The sequence below is a fragment of the Lagopus muta genome, chromosome 10 (assembly GCF_023343835.1).
Source record: "Lagopus muta isolate bLagMut1 chromosome 10, bLagMut1 primary, whole genome shotgun sequence".
In the NCBI taxonomy this organism is placed as follows: domain Eukaryota; kingdom Metazoa; phylum Chordata; class Aves; order Galliformes; family Phasianidae; genus Lagopus; species Lagopus muta.
In genome coordinates this window covers 15595887-15617564 of record NC_064442.1, presented here as the reverse complement: position 1 = coordinate 15617564, position 21678 = coordinate 15595887, and the positions used below count along the sequence as shown (strand labels likewise).

General features: G+C 41.0%; 1 protein-coding gene across 4 annotated transcripts in view; it reads left to right on the top strand.

Annotated features, from left to right (window-relative positions):
- The window catches only part of RORA (RAR related orphan receptor A), a 384562-nt gene that overhangs the window by 116292 nt on the left and 246592 nt on the right, over nucleotides 1-21678 (top strand). The window contains exon 1 of one of the 4 annotated variants that reach the window (XM_048955843.1): nucleotides 1065-1100. The exons of the other annotated variants lie outside the window; for them this stretch is intronic. The gene's annotated coding sequence lies outside the window, so the exon portion shown is untranslated. Of the gene's footprint in view, nucleotides 1-1064; nucleotides 1101-21678 lie in introns of those variants that run through there. 4 annotated transcript variants of the gene reach the window in all.

The following is a 21678-nucleotide window of genomic DNA, read 5'->3' as shown; positions in this document are numbered from 1 at the left end:
CATTTGCAAAAGGAAAAACATTGTAGGTTACAGTATGTTACTAAGTGTTGTGATTTGTCAGATCAGAACCATTGCCTTTTGAACTGCGTTTGCCTTTTGAGCTAACAACTGATCTGATGAAGGAAGCTGGATTGAGCGCAGCATACCAAATTCCTCTCTGTTAATTTGAAGTACTTGTTTGTATCTCTTGTAACTCTGTCCTGGTGTGGTCCGAGGCAAAGAGGTGGAAGGCTGCCAGCTGATGGGTTTCCTTACCAGCCCAGCTGGCTTTGCCTGAGATCTGCTGATTGCAGGGATTACTGGGTGCAGGTGCACAGTGCCTGGCCAACAAGGCTGATATTTCAAAAGCAGAGAAGACTTGAGATAGTGTGAGGTGACTAAACCTCACACCCTAAGTTACTGTGCTCCTACCCAGAGTAAATGCCTTTACTTTGGAACAATCCACTTTCGTTACTTGTCCTCCTCTCATACCTTTTCTGGGCATCAAAGCCCAGGTTACCTCAGGAAACTCCTTTGCTAATGTCACTTCTAGGAACAGGAAGGATTTCTGAAAAAGTTTCTAATAATCAATCCAACTGTAGCTTTTAGTAATTCCAAATCACCGGTTGCTTTAGAAATGCGAGAGGCTTTATGTCCCAAAGCACTGGAGGGGCTTGTACTCCATAGGTGGGGATATGCATTTCCCTTGCTGCCTGTCTTTTCTGTTAAGTTGCTGGTAGAGGTTCTGAGGAAGAGAGCAGCACCTGTAATTTGCGTTCATCCAGTGTCATGTTGCAGAATCTTCCATTTCAGCATTATTGTTTCAGAGAAAGTTTTGGTGTTTTTCTCCTCCAGCTATTTTGATGTCAGTCAATACTTAGTAAGTCAGGGGGCTGCATGCACTAACAGCTTATAATTGCCCTGACTATCCTCACCTGTGGCCTCTGCCCTGGGGCTCCATTTAAGCTCAAGTCTGGGCTATGTCAACAGGTTTATACATTTTCTCTTACAATTTAACAATGCAGTTATATGTAACTTAACAACCCTCCTGCAAAGACTGATAAGAAGAGATAACAAAGCATTCAGAAAATTTCCATCCTTGATTGTATCGTCCTGTACTGGTAAGTGGTTGGCATTGTGATGCGCTATGCTGCTTAGTTTTTGAGTCATTGGAAATAAAACTTGAGTCATAAGCTTATATATTCTCTTGATTGATATATTTTGAGTGGTTTTTGTTTGTTTTCTTTGCTGATAGTAGTAATTTTTCTAAAGAGGAAAGGTGGCAAAGTGGTTCTGAGAATCAGATAGAGTAAGTTACAGTAAGAGTTGTGTGATAAAAAGAGGAAGAATTGGAATAGAACATAAGAACCTTGGCTGGTATTTCAGTGTATAATTTGGTAGGTAGGTATAAGTCTGCTGGGAGCTTGTTGATTTTGCTTTTGCCCACTTAGTCAATAGCTCATGCTATTGAGAAAGATGATTTTGAGAGCGTGGCAGATGCATTGATGAAAACTTTAAATTCAAAGTTCTTCAGAAACATCAGAGTTCACTTTAAAGTAGAATCAACACAGTTTCGGTCTTGAACTTACAGTTGAGTTTTGTAATGCATAAAACCACACCTCGCATCAACTATGACACCGCAGATTCTGACAAAAATGTTAATCAGGAAGATCTCTGCTGTACTTAAGTTATCGTTGATAGAGATTAAAAATAAGGTTAAGATATCGCTACATGTGGGAGGAAGCTGCGTGAGAATCAGCAGCTTTGTCTAAGGCTTCATATGTTCAGCTTGCTTCCCAGTTGTCTGTCATCTTCTGTCTGCCTTGGTGACTGAAAACACCATGAGAAACTGTGCAATACCTATCATTTCCCCCATTTTGTAAGATCTCAGGATCTGTTTGAAGGTAAGTTCAAATAGATATAAGTTGATTCAGGAAAAGGAGTCATGGAGGAATTCTTGCCTTTTTCAAGTGGTTCACTTAATTTCATGTGCTCGGGAAGCAGGTGAGAAGTGGCAGCTAGTGGAGGCTGCTGGCAGACCTTGTTTCATTAAGGATGCTCAGAAATGGCTGAGCCTGGGCCTTCCTGAGTGAAAGAAGCTAGTCATGACTAGAAGGCAGCAACAGCAAGTTCTTTCTTCAGCTCCTTTCTGTCCCTTCCCACATCCACTTTCTGAACTGTTCTTTTATGTCCTTAGAAAACCATAAGAATGTCATTGGTGTTCATAAGGTGCAAATCTTGCTATCTCTAAGAGGTTGGCTTTGTGGGTTGCCACATGCATCGTATCTCTCACGTCATGATCTTGTTCCTCTCTGGAATAAGCCATCTCTGTTGTTGGTGGACCTGCTTTCTGGGTCCCCTATGATCCTAAGTCAGGTGTGATGAGTGAGGGTTGTAATTTCCTCAGTGCACATATGCAGACCTCTGTATTGGGGAACATCAATCTGTGACTCAATCCCCAGAAAAAAATGTGGGGCTGCTCCCCGCTTTTTTGTTCTTGTTGTTTTTCTTTTGTTGAACACCATGAAACAAAGGCATTTCTTAGGGAACACACAGCTTGTTAGAGGGTTTTGTAAACTTGCTGTGATGTTCTAAACCTTAGAACTGCATTTCCTACTCTCTTTACTTGCTTATACAGTCTGTTGTGGATACTCTAAGACTTGTAGGTAATCACATCTTTAACCTGTTCTGCTTTTGTTTCTTTCCTTGGCTTTTCTCTCCTGTTTCCTTAAATAAAGTGCTCAGGTGAGTTGAGCAGAAGGAGGTGCTGACTTCCCAGGTGGGTGCCATAGCTGGCAAATTCTACCTCTCTTGAATTATAGCTTTCTTTGCTCCTTGCTGAAAAACGATGTGGATGAGCCAGATTTCACTTCTATAGACCTTGAGCAGAGAAAGGTGTACCAGCTCTGTCTCCCTCAGCTGCTTGCCCTAGCCTGTGATGCAGCTGTAGTATAAAAGCCCTGCTGAGAGGAAGAAGCCAAGCCCCAGCTCCAGCAGCTGAAACAGACAGTGACGTTTGGATTAAAAAATGTTTTGCTTTCATGGAGCATTTGTATCTTGACTCCACTACTGCTGGTACTCCTTGAAAATGATTTTGAGAACACTTGAAGACAGAAAAATCAAAACTTTTGGCAGCATTATTCCAAAGAAGAATGAGCTGAAGTAGATCTGATGGGCACCTTCCAATATCTGTGGGGAGGTTATCAAAGTGATTGAACTATGCTCTTTACAGTAATATATGGCAGGAGAGGGTGGGGATTATGGGCCGAAGTTGAAACAATAGAGATTCCACTTGGTATAGGGGAAAAAAAAGATCTCATGAGAATAATCAGGCAGGGGATGAACAGGTTGGCTGTTGGCTGAAGGACTGAATAAGGACCCCGATTACCTGATCTTATCCTATAGCTGACCCAGCTTTGAGCAGGAGGTTGGAAGAAAAGCCTCCCAGGCACCCTTCCAGCTTACAGTGCGGAACTGTGAACAATAGTTTTATGGAAGTCCGTGTGGTTGGTCTGTGTGTGTAGCACTGTATTTATGTTGTTGCATATTATGCAACCAAATTTTGTCACAGCGTTGCCTGTTCAGAACAGAGCCTTCTGTTTAACTGCTAGCTCTTTAAATATGTCATTCTTTAAAAAAATAAATTGCTTGCCATGGGGTTTAGTGGAATGAAGGCAGACAGCCTATAAATGCTTGGGGGAGGAGGTAGGATTGGCAAAAAGCTGCCCATCTGAAAATGTTCTCTTCATCTTTCTTGTTTTTGTATAGAAGGGAAAAAAAAAAAGGTAGCAGTAGATTGCCAATGGAATTTAGATAGAAGGGACAAAAAGGATCACCTATTGAAAAGTAAATGAAATACGTGAGCATTTCAGAACTTAGGGAAAACATGTTATGGCTAAGTTGACTGTGTAAGAAAAAGGGGAGAGCACAGATTCCGAAGTATACAAGAAAGCTCCCCAGTTCTCCATTTATTCATCTTTACTGTATGCTTTACTGCCGTAATATCTGACTGCTGTGGTGAAAGTATCGAGTCCAAGCCGAACTGGCAACATGAGGAGTAACCATTTCATTTCTGGTGCATGTGATTCATGTGCTTTTGTTTTTTCTTTATGTTTAATGGAGACCTTTCTAAAAATGGAAGACAAAGGACTTATTAAAGGAACTCAGCAGGGAGGAGAAATCTCTTAAGTAAACAGTGCTTATTTTCCCTTTGATCCTGGTGCTTTTTAACTTCTTAGGATCCACTGCTGCAGCATTCGGATGACAATGTTTAAGTTTTAATGAGTTCACTGGCCACAGCTCCATGGAATCAGGGCCTTGGCATGGCCAGATGCACCAGAAGGTCTCCTGTTAGTGGCTGGAGCTGCAGGCCAGAAGTCAGGCTGGCATTTCTCCTTATGCCTCAACTGAGCTGCAGCGGTGCATCTCATTAGGTGTGCTCTCTAGAGAGGCTAAGCAGTGCCTATAAGACCCAAACCACAGCACAAGACCACTGAATGTGTGTCTGGGGAGAAGAGCAGGAGCAATTGGTGTCCGTCAGTGCAGGTGATTCTGAGCTGTTAGGCACTTACCTTTCTGTGCAGCTTTTTCAATGCCTGATACTGCTTTTTTCGGTTTGTTTATTGCATAACTCCAATATAAAGGAATTCCTGAGGCATGAATGCTAAGGAGGAAGGAAAGAATAAGTGGTGCCAGTTAAATTTTCATGTATTTATGCCTTATTATGGCCTGACAGTCAGAAATAATATTCTTTTCCTTTTATCCTGATTTTCTCTTTTGACTGTGTATTAAAAAACCACCAGCAGTAACAAAGTGTAAAAGATTGAATTAAATCCTAGTTAGAATGACTTCACCTTAAATACTGGAATATCTTAGATCTCTTTCTCTTCCTTTTTTCTTTCTCTCTGTCTAGTCTTCAGAGACTTGGCAGTCTTGGATACCCTTGGGTGTTCAAAGGTAGATCAGTCTGCGGCAGGGCTGCCTTTGATGTTTTCACCTACAAAAATGTCACATCACAACCTGCTCTGTTATTTCACATTGAATTTGAAAGATTCACTAAAAGGTTAATTTCAAGTCTTGTTGAATTTTACACTATTAAAGTCGATGCCTTTTCAAGGATGCACCTAGAATGTGTTCAGGAGGGTGAGAGAAGGGGCTGGTTATAAGCTCCAGCCTCGGCTGCACTGGCACCTCACAGCCATGTGCATACAGTGCTTGTGGCTGCACAGCCCCTCTGTGAGGCAGTGTTCCACCCTGTTTTCCAGATGGAGGAGGTGGTGAATCACCAGATGTACCCTGAATTCCACTACATCTCTCTTTGCTGCCTTTACCCACTGAGGCAATGCTCTGTCCCGTAAAAGAGAAATCTAAAGGGGGATTAATACTTCCAAACTGATCTTGCGTGGGGTATTTTGTAGGAGTAGTTCCAAATTTCTGTTCTGATTTGTGGGTTTTAGGAGTGATTTCTGGAATGACTGGTAATTACAAAAGCATGAGTAAAATATTTAAGGACATTGTTCCTCTTGTTTCTGATCCCTTGCCTCCTCCCCGCCCTTTCAAAACTGATGGAAATGCTCCATGTTTACATTATAGAAATGGGTGATGTCTTTGTGGATGCCATGGATGTGGCTGGAAAACATTGTTTTGGAAGGATAAATGGTACTGCATTTCAAATGTTATGTTGAAAAGAATAAGCTTTTCTAAAAGACTCTTTGGATTTAGAACGAATGCTTGTTTGTTGTGTCTGCCACACAGTGCATTTACAAGATTTCAGAATGGGCAAACGCTGAAAGAATGGGAGAGGTAGGCTGTGTGTTCATTTCTTTAATAATTACCCCACAACTATATTTTGTTCTCTCATTTTACATTGAATCTTCAAACTTAGTGAGGGCACTTAGGAAATAATGTGACCTTTCCTTCCAGCTTCCCTTAGCTCAGGTATGTCCTTTAGTGCTGAGCTCAGCGTCCTCCTTTTTGTCCCTTCACAAAATCCCTTTTCCTAGTGAGCAGTGAGAAGTCGGGCAGCTCGCTGTGGTGTCTTCATGTTTGTAGCATAGCAGAGGCTGGGATTACATGCTCCATCATGCTGTGTTCTTAAGGATGTGCCACATTCTCCTACTGTTTTAACACAGGAGCTGGCTCTGTCGCTGCTTTTCCCTGCATTCCTTAATTGTGTGAGAACCGAGGGTGCAGCCGGCGAGTGCTTCCAGTCTAATTGGTGTTTGAATGCTGAGGACAGGAAAAATGATTAGAAAGTTGTGGTCAACTTCGAGAAGGGCTGTAATTGAGGCAGAACTTAAATGGAATGAAATTGAAAATTGAATTTCTACTGATCTGAAGTGGAAAGGATGTATGGAAGTCAGTTCTAAACAGCAGAGCGACTGGGGCTCTGAAGTTTGGCTTTCTGCAGTGAATTAGGAGAGACTGAGCGTCCCTGGGAGAAGCAGTGCTGTAAGGACCTGAGCGCCTCGAGCATACCTGGCATGGCATTTAGCTTCTCAAGCTGCTTCACATTTTTTTAAAGATATTTGAGGATTACTGTTGCTGAACTCAAGATGTTACAGAATGTCTCTGATGTTGTTCATCCCCTTTTCAGTCAATTCTAACGATAGTACTGCAACATGGCCCAGCTGGTCCATTCCAACCCTCTGGCTTTCTCTTTGTGTAAGGTCAAATAAAGAAATAGAGGTACTAGAGACAGTCTCGAGTGCTATTTCAGATCAGCCTGATAAAACCGAGGTAACGAAGGGGATAATTTTACTGTTCAAGCTGTAACAGTTGCTGCATAAACTGAGTGATGAATCCATGTAAAAATCTTTCTCTTGCCATTTCTAGTAATTGGATGTGGGGTTTGTAAGAGTGTATTAAAATATGTAGCTCAGCAGCTCATTGCTGTTTTATCATTTGACTGAAGGCTGATAAACACCAGCAAGTTCTAGTTCTTAGAAGTAGCAGTCCAATCTGTCACATTTACTATGGCATGTGTAGTAATGGTTGATTTTTTTTAAATCAATCTTAACACTAATTGTAGCTGTATAACTGGCTGGTTGTTGTGTAGGCAGGAACATAGTGTGCATATTAAGCCTCAGTGCTGGAAGAACTGACAGCACCTTTCCTGGTCATGGTGCTGCAGAGCTGCTGGCAAAGAACTCAGTCCAGCCCTTAGCTGAGATGCAGTGACCCTGGGGAGCAGACAGGGGCCCAACAGCCCTCTGCTGCCAGCAGCCTTCTAGAACGTACTGGGAGCAACTCTGAGCAACCAGAAAGCAAGAAGTGCCTGATGTTTATTAGCCAACCCATTTGGCTTTTTTTCTACTTCACCTTGATGTTAGAAATCATGCCACGCTGTTGTTCTCCCAGATATTTGCTTGTTAAGATGATATAGCAGTGTTTGCATAGGGGAGCTCTGAAGCTGCTTTGGCGAAGCGGAGAAGCTGTAAACTAAAGAACTGCACTTCTTACTTGGCATACAAGATGGACAGCCTGCTCGCAGAGCAGCCTGGCTGCAAGGTGTATTGCACTGGAGTGCTTATCTTTCACTCATTTTAAGTGATGGCTGTAGTGCTATCTTTCATTTCTACGGACTCCTGTTTGCTTAGTCCCTCCCTCCCTCTGACTCCAAGTATGAAAAATTCATTTGGGCACTGCTCTGAGTTCTCTTTTGTGGTGTGCTGTGTGCTCTGCTGAGGATCTGTGGTGTTCCTGCTGCAGCTGGAGCAATTCCTGATCGAGACATGTAGCTGTAATTTGTCAGTTTTTGTAAAACATGATGCTGTTTAGAGAGGTGGGGTTGCAGTTGTAAACTTCTTGGAAGAGTACGATCAAAATCTGAAGGCCAATGTTTATTAAAGGGTTTTGAAATATATTTCATGTATACGTTTCTTCATTGAATTCTCTACATTTTATATAGTTAATTAGGATCTTCTGGTTAAAAGGAACTCCTGGCCATGCTGTTTTCTTAACAAGGACAGTACTTTCTAAAGGGCACTATCCTGCAAGTAGCAGGATTATTACTTTTTTGTTCACGTGGGAGTAGTAGATGCTTGTTGTGCAAAAGACAAACTCTACAGACTGTAAGGAGAATTAACCAAAGTGATTTATGTCATGATGAAACCCACCTTCTGCAACAGAGATGCTGCCATAGCAATGTCAGCTTGATCCTGCCTCGTTCCTCTTTGGCTGCAGTTTGCCCTCTGTGTCTGCCTTGAAAACTCCTCCTTGTTCTCTCTGGTTTCTGTAAATCTCCAAGGCTGCTGCTGGCACTGCAGAGGCGATGGACTGAAGCTGCTGTGTGCTCTTTGTGCCTTGCTGCTGCTCTTGGCCTGGTGAACTGTATGGGTGGCTGTGCAGGAAGTGAAGGAGTGCTTTGACGCATGGGCTTGTGCTGAGCCTGGTCTGTTCTGTCTGTGATCTCTTTCTTCCTCTTACTCTGGGCTGAGAACAGTACATGACAAATATCACTAGGTGGCACAGCCACCCTGGTGTACTATGAGGTAAAATTGCATTTGTAGCAATTTGGTTGGTGATTAGAGTTAGAAATAATTCCTGCCTAAAAGACGCTATGTCCTGGTCTTTTATAGCACTCTTTTAACACTTCATCATTGAACTCGATCACAAGACAGAAGGTAGATAGGCATGTGCACTCAGCCTTATGTAAGTCAGAGCTGTCCTGAGAAACCTGAGCTGTTTCTGCCAGTCTGCTACAAAGAAATGCAGACAACACGCTGAAGATTTTGCTTACTTGGAACAAATGAAATTAAATTAGTGTTTCCAGAGCTCTTTAAAAAGTTGTTTCACCAGAAGCATAGTTTAATCTCCCTGTTGAATTACTGAGCTCCTGTGATGTTCTATTTCAGCCTTTTTGGAATTTATTACAGGAAATCCAGCGTATAATCCAAATTTAAATAAAGCACTTTAAAGTAGGTGCCTACGTTTTAAACATATGCTTAAGTGTTTTCACCAGGGAAAGGAAGAATAGAGAGAAAGCTTTTGCTTGAAGTTGTGTGCTTGTCCCAGCCCAACAATGTTCTTGACTAGTCTGAGTATGTATTTATGAAACTGGTTGGGGGAACTCCATTTAAAATTATATGACAGCCCATGTATGCATTTCTCGTAAGTTAGAAATCAAAGTATAGAATGGACTGTATCAGAGAAGTGATTTAAGTCACTTTTACTTTGAGTTTTTGTAAATTGGGATGTCTTCAATCTTGGACTGAGAAAATTCTCAGAAATTGATGAGGAATGCCCTTTTGCTTTGAAGTAAACTCATTGAACTGTAACGTGTCAATTCAGTTCTCTGAACTCTGACAAGTCAACTTGTGAAAACTCACATTGGTTCCTTGAAGTTGAAGGGATTTGTCTAAAAATGGAATTTGGATCTGAATTAACATCAGTTGCTCTGAAAGTAATGCCTCCTATTTACCTCCATGGAAATGACAATAGATACAAAAAGCACGAGAACGCTTTGATAGAGCAAATTCTCAGCTACAAAATACTCTTCTTGGACATAGTCATCACCATGAGCAGTGCATTTTTGCCAGTAATGAACATGAGCCTACGTGTTGCACTTGTGCAAATCTGTATCAGCTTTCACCACTGCTGAAATATGCCACTCGCCCCTTGCTGTGCTCCCATCCCCTGTTCCATCCCTCGAAGTTCAGCAAGTATCATTTAGTGTTGAAGAGTGTCATTTTTCTTCACGAAGGAATTCAGTTCCACCCCTTTGCTTCATACATGCTTCCATGTCAGACACCACTCTGTCAGACTGCCCCTCTGCTGCTCTCTGTCACATGGCAGCAAAATGTAATGGGTTATTGGTAGGAAGGTTCAACCTGTACTGCCATATCATCAATGCAATAAAATAGGAAGCATTGCTTTTGGAGTAGCCCATATAAAATAACGTTTTAAGATGGACGGTTGAAGTAGATGATCTTGAATGTCTTTTCCAACCTTGGTGATTCTGTGATTTAGAAAAACAGCCAAAATTGTTGAAATTCTCTTGTGGTCGTGCAGTTTGTAGAACTACATCTTATGATGTTATTGTTATACTTTCTGTGTTTTATGCACTGCAGTATAACTATCCATGGAATTTCAAGAACTGATTTTGTCGTGACTACTGTGTCAGAACAGCTGCAGGTGAGTGAGTTGCACAGCCTGGTCACTCCTAACCTCACTTTTCATTAGCTTGGTTGTAAAATGGAGCTGTGAAACTGCTGCGACCCCTCTTTCAGCTCACAGCTTATTCAGAACTCCAGTGTATGTCTTATGTCCTTATGTATGACTTATATCCATTCCATGGTATCCTTCAACTAGCTGAATTGGTTTCTTAGGGATGAACTTCCTGCTCTCTCATGTGGTCACAAGTGAACCACATACCCTTGTTTCATACCCTCTCAAGCATTTACTGCAAAAGTGCTCCATTCCTGGCATGGGATCATCTGTGTCTGGGGCTATGGGAATACCTGCTGGCCTGAATGGGTACAGATAGCAAGCTGAATGTATAACAGACACTTGTCTTCACTGAGTGCTGTTATTGCTTGCATTTCATTCTTGGTGTATGTCTGAAAAGACAGTTGTCTCATCAAAATATTCTTAGAAGATCAGAACAGTTTGGCAAAGTAGAGTTTAGAGATATAAATGAAATGTAGAGGGCTGGGCACGTTTTACCTGTAACAGTGTGCGTTTCTCCCCATTCCTCATGTCAAAAATATTTCAAAGATATCACATTTATGTATTATGGAGTATTTTCCCACTTGGGAGAAAGGACCTTCCATTGTAAAAGGAATGTGTGCAGTGGGACAGCAGACAAAGCAGGTGTTGCTAGAATAGATGCAAGGAACAGAATGTATGCATCTCCTTCTAATGTATCTTTCTTTGTACAGACTTGTTTAATATTGTTCTTAAGATTACTGAACTTGCACCACTGATGCAGAGGGGTTCTTGGGCACATGGCAGGCCTTCATTTCTGGTTATTAAAATTAAAAACCAATCTAACAACAACAACAAAAAATTTTAGGCTTCTCTGAAGTTGGCCAGCGTTTGGTCTGGGTTCAGTCCCTTCCTCTCCATTTTAATCATTGCAAGCAAGCCCTGTGTCCTTACCTGAGAGACTGCTATGGGCTTCCCACACAGGGAGAGTGAGCTGCAGGGGCTCTGTGGCTCACCCTGTGGCTGATGTCACACTCACCCACAGATCAGGATGCAGCAGCTCTGGAGCCATGCAGATGAACAGCTCTTTCCTCTTGGGCACAATAACCACAAGCAGGTAGGCTACCTGATGCTGATGCATAGATTTCTGCAGGCAGAAAGCGAGCTTTCCTAAGACCATTGGGTGAAAATGGAAGACTCCTTAGAGGAAAACAGCTCTACTCATCCATGTCTTTTTTTTCTTGGGTTTTCTTTTCTTTTTTTTTTTTTTTCTCTGGTTTTAAAAGAGATGGCTTTCTCTCTGTGATCTTTCTTTTACCCTCTGCCGTCTCACTTCTGCCTAATTTTATTTCTAGATATGTGCTTCTCCATGTGCAGATGAGAGCATGCATGTAACTGTTGGTTCATACTGTTCCTCTCCCTTGATGTGCCCTATTTCTTTGTTCTGCTTTTCTTCTTAATTAGGCACCCAAAGCAACCTTGGCCAAAAGCATGCTGCACATCAGTGGGAATGCACAGACCAAATCTCCAGATGTTTTGTCTTCCACTCACATTAAGAAATGGAAAGCTACTTTCCCTGAAACCCTTGCTCCTAAGTGTTCTTGAAATGAGAAATTAAGAAACAGAAGAATTTATTTTTTGGCTCTTACTTGACAGCCTAAAGTTAAACCCTTTTAGCATTAATCTTGCTGGAAAGAGAATCATTTGTTTTAAACATCACACTTTCATCTTGACTTTGAGTGTGATGTGAAGAAGAGACAAGACCAAGTCCAGCCAGACATGCTTGGTTTCATTGGTTCAGTGTGGAAGGTGAAGGCAGGACAGGGCAAAGCACGCCTTGCAGTGAAGAGGTCAGGCTTAAGTGCACCATCTGCTTTGGCTTTTTGAGCTACAAATTACTAAGTAGCGCATTGCAAAACCCAGCTATGAGGAGTTCATAGTCTGACATACTTACATGTGGTGCCAGTAATTGTTCTCACATGGGATGTTAAATTACACCAGCAGCTACATACTATGTTGGTACCTGCGTTGAATCCAGTTGTCCTTGTTTAGGCTTTGCAGATTCCTTGAAGTTTGTTGGGTTCATCTAAACTTGGTTCAAAGGGGAAGGACACTGATGAAGAAACATAGCAGTTGCCTTGCTGTATCTCCTTCCAGATGCTGCTTTTCACAAAAGCTTTTTTAAATAGCTGAACCCACAAGGACTTTGTAGAAGTCGTGTAGCTGAGAGCCGTGAAGCAGATTTTAGCTTTTCTTGCTACTGTGTGGCTATCGCTGCTATACAAATACCAGTTTTGAGGACAAGCAGAACAATTTGGTCTAGTTCCAGTGTGATCAAGTGGTGCCATAGATGAACAGTGGATTCTACTTGTTCTGTGCTCTGAAGCTAACTATTCCAGGCTGTCTCTATAAAGGCAAATGAAAGTTAAACATTGTACACACCGCCTCTCTTATTTAAGGAGTTATGCTACATGTGTTTGTGTTGCTACATGTATTCCTAGCTGCCAGCCTTTTCCACTTGTGGGCCTGCAGGACAGCTTTGACTTGAGATTTTCAGAAGCCTTCATGCTGTTTTCTGAGCTGAAAAATGCAGTGTGTTTGTGTGGGGTATTGTGGGCGTGTAACTGGAGGCTTGTTCTGAAGAACTGACTTGATCTCTGAGGATATGCGTCTTGTGCTGCTGGTGAGATGGGAAGGACCGGGAGCACATACACACTTTGACAGATAGCTTTTGTCTTTTTTCTTTCGGTGTGCTGCTCTTTTTCTTTCATTCATTAACCAGGATGTTAGACACTCACCCCATGTTGTGGACTTGTGCTATGTCAACTTGATGGATATGCTTACAGCAGTGGTGTTTCTCTGCTGGATCAGCAGGAAAGCCCATAGCTATGGTTAGTCCTTTTAAGCAGGTGCAGATTACTTTTGTTTTGAAATTAAGATAGAGATTGGTCCACAAGGTCACTATTTGATGGCTGACACTTGAAAAGCTGTTATATTTTGCACTTTTCTAACTTGAGATAGTAATAATATATATAATATCTTAAAAGCTGTTTGGTTTCAGTGGATCTATTTTGTGTTTGGATTTTGTTAGACAGCAAATGGAATAGTGGCCTGCCTCTGGAAAAGCATCACTTGGAGGTTTGTGTCTCAGATGCTAAATTTAATAAAGTACTCAGAAATCAATTTTAAAATGCACACACAGACAGGAGAAAGAGGAAAAAAAAAGAAGAAAAAAAGCCCTAACCAACAATGACAGCAAAAGCAGTGCTGGTGGTTCCAAAACTGTGCTAGTGAACATAGATGTGTCCATGTGATATTTTTGAATTGAAGCCCTTCTGTGGGGAATCTTTACAACCATTCAGACAGAATTCCTTTTAATTTCAAATAAGACCCTAGGGCAGTGAAAAGAGGAAATATTTCAGCAGTTATTCTCTGAGCTTTCTGCAGAAGGATAACATGCAGCAGGATGGGCATGGGAAGAAAAGAGCTGCAGCAGGGGCTGTATTAATGTGTTTCTAGCAGCCATTCCGGAGCTATCATCATGCCTCCCCAGCCACTGAGAGATACAAATTAATATCCTGTGGCTGACCAATTCCATTACTTTGTCAGAAAAACAACTTCTGGGCAATAGATGCTTTAAGAATGCTGCCAGCACTTTTTCTTCCCTTTCACAAACTATAGAAAGGCTTTGAAGCTTCTGTTGTCTATAGCTCACATGATTTTTATTTATTTATTTTTTGTCAGTAATGGTTTGAAAATGGTCAGTTCCATCCAAAAATAAATGAATTCTCAGGAACATTTTGGAAAGTTTTAATACTGTACTTTGTCTGGTTTCATCCTGTAAGATCAGTTGAACATGTCAGTAATGCACTTGATGACACCAGTGTTACAACTCAGAAATTACACTGTTGTTCCACATATGAGAAAGGATAGCAAAGCAAGCTAACAGGAATTCCTATGTTTGAATGATTAATCAATTGAAAAAGCCAAAGACAACTTAGTTTGTTAGCTGCTGGTTTTGTGAAGTTGTGTACGTCGTTGGATTAATTCTGCATTAGTTACACAGCCTGTAGCATGTGGATAATGATGCTGGCCTACCTCTGTTTTGATTTGAAGACATGCACTGGAAAAAATGTGTCATAAGGGTTAAAAAAAGCAACCTAGTAAACACAAGGAAAACATAAACATAAGAAAATAATGAGTAAATTTAGTAGATGAATTGCAGTAATGGGAATGGCATGTATTTGGGGAATTTTTAAGATAGCATAAAGGAAGAATATGAAGGAATGATTCCTTGGGAAAAGCAAGGGAAAGACCTGTGAGGTGTGACAGTGTGAAGTAAGTCTGGGGAAAAAGAAGCGATGCACAATTTTCCTCTTTTCTTTCCCTCTGTAGTTCTTACTGGTATTTAAAATGAGCAAGACCTCCATTGTACGAAGGCCTTCAGGAAAAATGTGTAACCATAAACGTGAAAGCAGTTATGGGAGAAGCAAAAATCAACAGCTTCCTCCTAGGAAAGCAAGGGTAAGCGCTGTCAACGCCAGGCAGACTGTCAAATACCAGTTAAAAAACTAGATAAGATGCAGAATAAGATTCTGATAAGATAAGAAAGTGAATAGGGCTTGTGGAAGCTGTTGTCTCTTGCTGATTCGATGTGTCTGGAATTGCACTTAAAATATATTGTGGTTGAGATGTTCCCTCAATTCAGTAACTTGTCATTTTTTTTTTAAGCATTCCTTTAGCTCTATTTAGAATTTTTTAGCTTCTTCCTACTGCTGTAACCAGTTCTGAGCAGACATGAGGAAAACTGCGCAGAATGTTCTGTGCTGGTGCTGGTGACCAGGTGATGTGGGCTTTGGTCTCTGACATGTAAAAACGCTTGGTCTCTATAATGCAAAAGCTTAATTTTTTTGTTATAGAAATCACAGGACTTGTTGAGATGTTCCAGCAACTTAGGTGCACACACTGAGAGAATTGCTTTCCTTCTGTGTGTGCGTGTTGTTTATGGGAATACAGAAGGCCATGTATTAATGATGCCATGAGAAGATGCTTGCAGGACTTAGACATAGGCCATCTTAGAATTCAGATAGCCAGGTGAAGTGAAATAAGTCATGTTACCATGCTGCAGTTTGCAATGAGAGCGTGAGGTCTTTTTCATAGTTAATTATGTAAGAAGATAATGGGAATGGCTCAGAAGGAGTGATGGTGACCTACGAATTTGTGGTGATAAATCTATAAGTGAAGAGAATAGGATGGATGGAAGACAGTGTTACAGAACTGGCAGAGCTGATGCTCTAAGTTAGGTTGTGAAGTACTGACAAGTCCTATTGGAGTCTGTGGAAAGATAGGGTGTTTTTTTCCAAAGAATTGCCCAAGTTTTTCAAGTATTTTTCCAAAGTGTATTGAAGGAAGAAGCAGGAGCAAAAGATAAACTTGGAATCTAAACAAATGATGCTATTTAAAGAACAGGAGCGCACTTGGATGTGCAGAAGAGGGCTGAGAGGTTCAGAAGGGTAACTGCAAAATTTTCCTTTTGAGTTATGAATTTGAGTCTGCAAAGACAGCAACCTTGGTCAGTGTGGGGAATGGAGAACTTGTTTTATGGTTCCTGTACTGCGCTTGGAGCAGACTTCTTGGCAGTAAAATATTTCCTGACAGCTTAGAGAAGATGGCAAGGTGATGGTAGTGAGTTAGGTCAGTGTGTCTGGTGTGGAAAAGGTGAAGGTTTGACTTACCTTAGAAAAGTCAAAAGAAAAGATGAAATGCTGGATTTAGGCAGGAAAGATCGGAAGCGTTAGAAAGATGATGATAAAATATTGCCATGGGGAAAATGGCTGTTTGAGGAAGGAGGGGAAAAAAAAAAAAAAAGGAAAAAGGAAAAAAAAAAAAAAAGCAGGACATCTGGTTTATCGTTGATAGAAAAGGTGGGTGACGTTATGGAAGAAAAATCAAATTGAAGAGAAAGATTTCATTGCCCTCACCAGAGTTCTTTGAAGAAATTGTTAAAATCCTGTCCAGAAAAGCAAAGGAGATGGATATGAGTCAAAGGCAATTGAGAATTGACCATGATGGTGGGTGCTGGAATCAGTGAAATGACAGAAGTAATGGTTTTGCAGGGAAGTTAGCCAAACAGAAGGAGTGTTTATATTGGAAGAGGGCCGCCTAGTTTTGTCATTCAGGCTGTGTTAAAGCAGCAGAAGGGCATGGTGTGCCAAGAGGAGGGGATGAGCCAGGCTGGAGACTGAGTCATCTCTGACTTGTGTTCTTGCACTGCAGTGATTCAGTGCTACCAGTGCAAGTTAAGGAAGGGGGTGGCTGAAATGAGAGAAGAAGGTGCAAAAGGTGCAAACCAACCCTAAAAATATTTAGAGACTGATACAATAGATCTGTTGGCCATCAGGGAGGTGTGGGTTACTGAGAGTAGTAAAGCTTTTTCAGCTTAGTCCTGGTACCTACAGGCTGCCTGAACACAAGTATCACATCTGAAATCTTAGGGCTGTGCTGGTTGATCAGGAAGCTGTGGTTTCTGCACATGGTTGTTGAGATGCTGCAGATGTAACCAGAGTTCTCTCTGATGTGCATAGACACCAGTGTGAACTGTGTTCTTGGAGCAAGGACATGAAGCAGAAATGGGTTTTAGATGTCCAAACAGATACATGTGACTCCCAGGCTGGTGCCAAGGTGTTATAACAGTTCAAGGTGAAAAATATGATTACTGCTTCTAAAGTAATCCTGGCTTTCCGTATGTTGGTAGGTTTATGCATGTTCGGGGGGGTTTTTTTTTTTAGCTTTTTTATTAAAAGCTCAGTTGTTATAGTGTTTGAAAGGTGAAGAGTACACAAAGAAGTATCCATTGTTCTGGTATGGGTGGTCATGTCCTAAATTGCATGAAATATTCAGGAAAAAGAGAAGTTATGTATTTCTAAAGTATTTGTTAGTTGATTCAGTGGGTTTAGGAAGTACCATACTAGTCAGTATCCTTATGATACCTAATTTTTCCCTGCCAGAACAGAAGTAGACAGCATGTATGAGCTGCACAGATATTTTTCCTGTAGTCTTTCAGAACAAGACATTGCCTACTTGTCTTTTAATTTTCCAGGTAAGCCCTTTGGCCTGAAAATAGAAACAAACTCCGTTTAACTAATTCTGTGTTGTGTTTGGGCCTTTAGCAGGATGTTTCTCCAACAGACCACTATGTTGCCTTGCCAAAATGGTTGTTTTTACACAACACCACAGCAAGCAACCTGTCACAGACAGCAATGGAATGCTTACCTAGATGACTGCACTGTAGCTGGCCTAAATTCAGAGGTACAAGAGCAACAGCCTTGAGAGCGACAAGTAAAGGCCATGGTAACAAAGAAATGTGAGTAACATTTGAGACACTAAGACCTCATAAAAGCTCTAGCCCTGGTTTTTATCACAGTTCAGGGCATTCACTTTCCTTGCTCAAAATGAGGAAAAGTGAACTCTCCTTTGCTGCCAAAAAATACTACTGTTGGCTTCTCAGTATACTTTCTAGAGTTTGGATGCTCTAGTAATACAGAAATTGGTGTAGTCCTTCTTAATTGCAGCTTTATACCCCATGATAGTTTGAGTAGGGACTGGTTGTGTTTACCTTTGAGATATATGCCAAGTCCTAGTTTGAGTAATCTTAGCTTTGTCATGAGACTTGAGGTTTAGCACCTGGATACGAATTTACGTTTTATGAATATTTTCCATCACAGTGTATAGAAGAAAAGCCTCAAATGGCTTTTGACTAGTACTTTCAGGTCAAAAAGCTAAGTTTGGGACCATCCATGTTATTAATTTTTCAGAGGCTCCTAGAAGCCCATGTTACCATTTAGATACATTTCTACTCCCCAGATCTGTTGGTTTCTCTTTTTAAAAGTAGCTGCCATGTGATGTGAATGATATTTTCAAGTCCTGTGTTTGAGTTCTTGAGATACCAACGTGCAGAGAATTGGCAAGCTATCTGAAACAAAGTGGCACGCTTTATTTTGTCACTAGAAGTCTGTTCAGTTTGCTATTTGATTCCCTGTAGCATTTTGATTAAGAGCTCCAGTGAAGTTATGTGAAAAGTGAAAATCCTCTTTATTCTTTCTCTCCAAGAAAATGAGACGCACAACATTGTCAAAATATTTGCCTAATCTCACAGATTTGGATGCTTGTTGTAGTTCTTCTGACAGACCAAAACAATGGTCATTAAATGAGAAGCAGATGCAATAAGTATGCAAGCAAGCTTACCGTGATAGACTGATTGGGGGGGAGCTGCCAACAACGCTCACTAAGCACTGGAGAGAAAAGGAAAATAAAATCCTTCCTTGCAGTTGTACCCCATAAATAATCATTTTGTGTTAGTAATCTAGGCATTATGCTCTTATGCATCGGTATTTTCATATGTTCTCTTGCAATATTGACTTGAAATCTGGATGCTCCTTTTGGCTTACTGTAATTTTTTCCCTGCCAGTGAAGGAAAATGCCAAAGAAATGATTTATCTTGATTTTTATTTTTTTTTTTCTCTTCTGGTTTCACTCACTGTGCAGTGCTGTTATTTTGGGACTAAAGGACATTGTCCAGAAAGAATCTGGTTATGCTAAGTTATATTCACAGCTTTGTGTGATTAGGAAGGCAGAGAAACTGATAAAAACAAAGCCGTGTATGACCCTGGGAGCTGGCAATTTTTGTATCAGACGCACAGTATGTTTCTTGAGCAGATAACTAGAAATCTGCTTTCTGGTTGCAGGGTTGCTGCGTGGACCAGTCAGGATACTAGTGCCAAAACTGCCTCAAACTATAAGGCCTGCCTTTCAGAAAGAGAACTGTTACCTTAGAAATGTGAAGAAAACTATTGTCCAGGGTCTCAGAGGTTGTATGCAGACTCATATGTGAGTACTGCTAGTGTTTGTGGTTTCTTGTTTACTTGTGTTATCCATAAGTTACTTGTATTAGCTGCTGTGTGAGAATTCTTGATCCTTAAAAAAGCCAAAGCCAAACATTGACAATATGGTTCTGTCATACTTGGTAGTTCAAATTCTGTCTCTCTCTGCTGCCTATTCTCCAAATCCTTGCGTCTTGTTTGCATTTGCAAACACATGGGCATAAGCTTATCTTCAGAAAGAACAGAAAGAAAATGCTTGTTTTGGCATATGTGGAAAAGTATACAATAAGGACATAGGCAGTAAGATCACCCTATGCATTGCAGAGAAAGTTAAATACAATAGGCTGCCTCTAATCCACAGGTACAACAGTTATGCAATATATTGCATTACAGAAATACATCATTTATTAAAAAAAAAAAAAAGACATTGCTGTTCACAAAACAAACTGAGTCTATCTTGACTGCAAAATCCTGTTCTGGTTCAGATGACTCCTGGTGCTGGCTCAGTTCATTAGTGTGTGGTAACTGGGATCAGTTGGTTACAAGGTCTGTGTGCAGAGACCGAGCACCCCTTGTGCAAGGTGTTTATGTTGTTAGCACAAGCTGCATGTGTTCAGGGCCTGCGTCCACATGAACAAGGCCTTGTTCACAGCCTGATGTCTATGGATTGGATTTGTGTGTGATGAACTGGAACTCATGTCTAAGGCTCAGGAAGAATCCTGTTGTTTGTCTTACATGCTAGACGTGGCCTTTTGCAGAGTGTTTTGAAGGAAGATGTGAGAACTACTGTGCAGGGATGTACAGCTGCTTGTAGAAAAGAAATGATGTCAGGCAACACCACTGCTTGAGTTTGGGTGGGGTTTTCTTCATACTTCTGGGTTCCAACTGTAGACTGCTGTAACAGGTAGTGATTTTTGTAAATGGTGTTTGCCTTGATTTCAAGGCATGGAGTTATTTGGGAGAACGTTAGCCCATGGATTATGAATGCGGTATATAAAATGCTTCTGTAGCAGCCTGGTCACAGATTGAGTGCTGCCCAAGTTCCATATACACAATAACTACAAGTGGCTTCCTTTGCATTTGGCTTGTGGGTGGTGTTACAGTATTTCAGGTTCTCTTCCGTTTATTTTTTTTTTTCTAGTTTATTTATAAGAAGTTATAGAGAGTTGATAAGACCCGAAGGATTGTAGTTGGGTAGTTGTTAGCTTTCTGCAATGAACTTCCAATTAATGGTAATCTTCCAATTGACAGTTCTTGGATATGTGTTGGGGTGTCTTGAGCTTATGTGATACCTTCTTATGCTGTCCTTCTTATGTATGGCTAGAAATGGACACTGTTTCAAGTAGAAAAGAATTTCTAAGTGGCAAGTCAGATTGTTCCTTTCACATAGCTGTCTACTAGAGGAGAAGCGGTGATCCTGGCCAAAGCTTAAAAACAGCTGAATCAGACCCAAGATCCAAGTTTACACATCTGGAAAAAAATATTTATAATTCCTGAGAGAAATACAGAGATGTTGATCATTAACCATGGTTAGAGAGACTTCATTCACACATGCACTGCTTCAGTGAGAGTTCACTGTGTACAGCATAGGATAAGTGCTGGATCTCTCTTAAGGATTTCCATGTGCCATTAACTTTGGGTCCATTCCCACTGACTAGCTCAGCCTAAAGTACAATGTATTCAGGAACAAAGTTCTGCCTGCTTGCGGCCCCCTTCTACTCCTTTATGCATTGCTTTCTCTAAAACATATTCTTTTTCATTTTTGTACTTTTAATGGCTCTCATCCCTCTGGTGTCAAAGACACAAAATTCTGGGGTTTTAGGCAGCACTGCTGAGGTCACTGACACTGTCGGCTGTAGATCAGGGCTGGGGAGTGTTGGGTGGAGGAGCTGAGGTCCCACTGCAGGGCACACAGCTGAGAGAACTGTTTTCACACAGGTTGGATAAAATGACCCAAACCCGCTCAGAAAAGGTTGGCTACAGTTGATAACAATGAAATTACACTATTTTTCACCTATTCACACTAAAATATTATTATCTTCATTTTACTTCATTGTTTGTCTCAGCATAGGATGATTCCCTGTAGAGACCAATGCATTCTAATGCTTTCAAGATGTAGGAAGAATGATTTAAGTACCAAAAGAAGTGATCTGAATTCCACTCTCTGCTTCTGACGATTTGAGCGTCTTTTCTGTGTTGTTTGATGCCTCTGCAAATTAGAGCAGTAGTGTAAGTGGCTAAGCTGGAACTCCTCGCATACTCTTCCTGAAGGGTGTGAATTGCAAGAGAAAGTTAATCTTGGCAGTGCTGGGATTAGGAGCCTTATCTCCTTCAGTGAGTGTGCTAACCACCACGAGCCTCCCATTCACCATCTTCTGATTAGTTTCAAACTCAAGTTTGAAGCCATCATGAGTTAATAAGAGGAATAAGTGCTCCACAGATGCTAAAAAATATATATATATATATATATATATATATATATATATATATATATATATATATATGTATATATTTCAGGTTGTGGTTTCTGTCTACCGGTTTCAGCTGCCTTATGAAGAGACTGTAGCAAAGCAAACTGACTTGTATTAATTTTTTTAATCAGTGAAGTTAAGCTGAGGGCCAACTTGGAAGACTTTGGTTCTACTGGAATAACATCTCTGATTAGCTTGGGGCA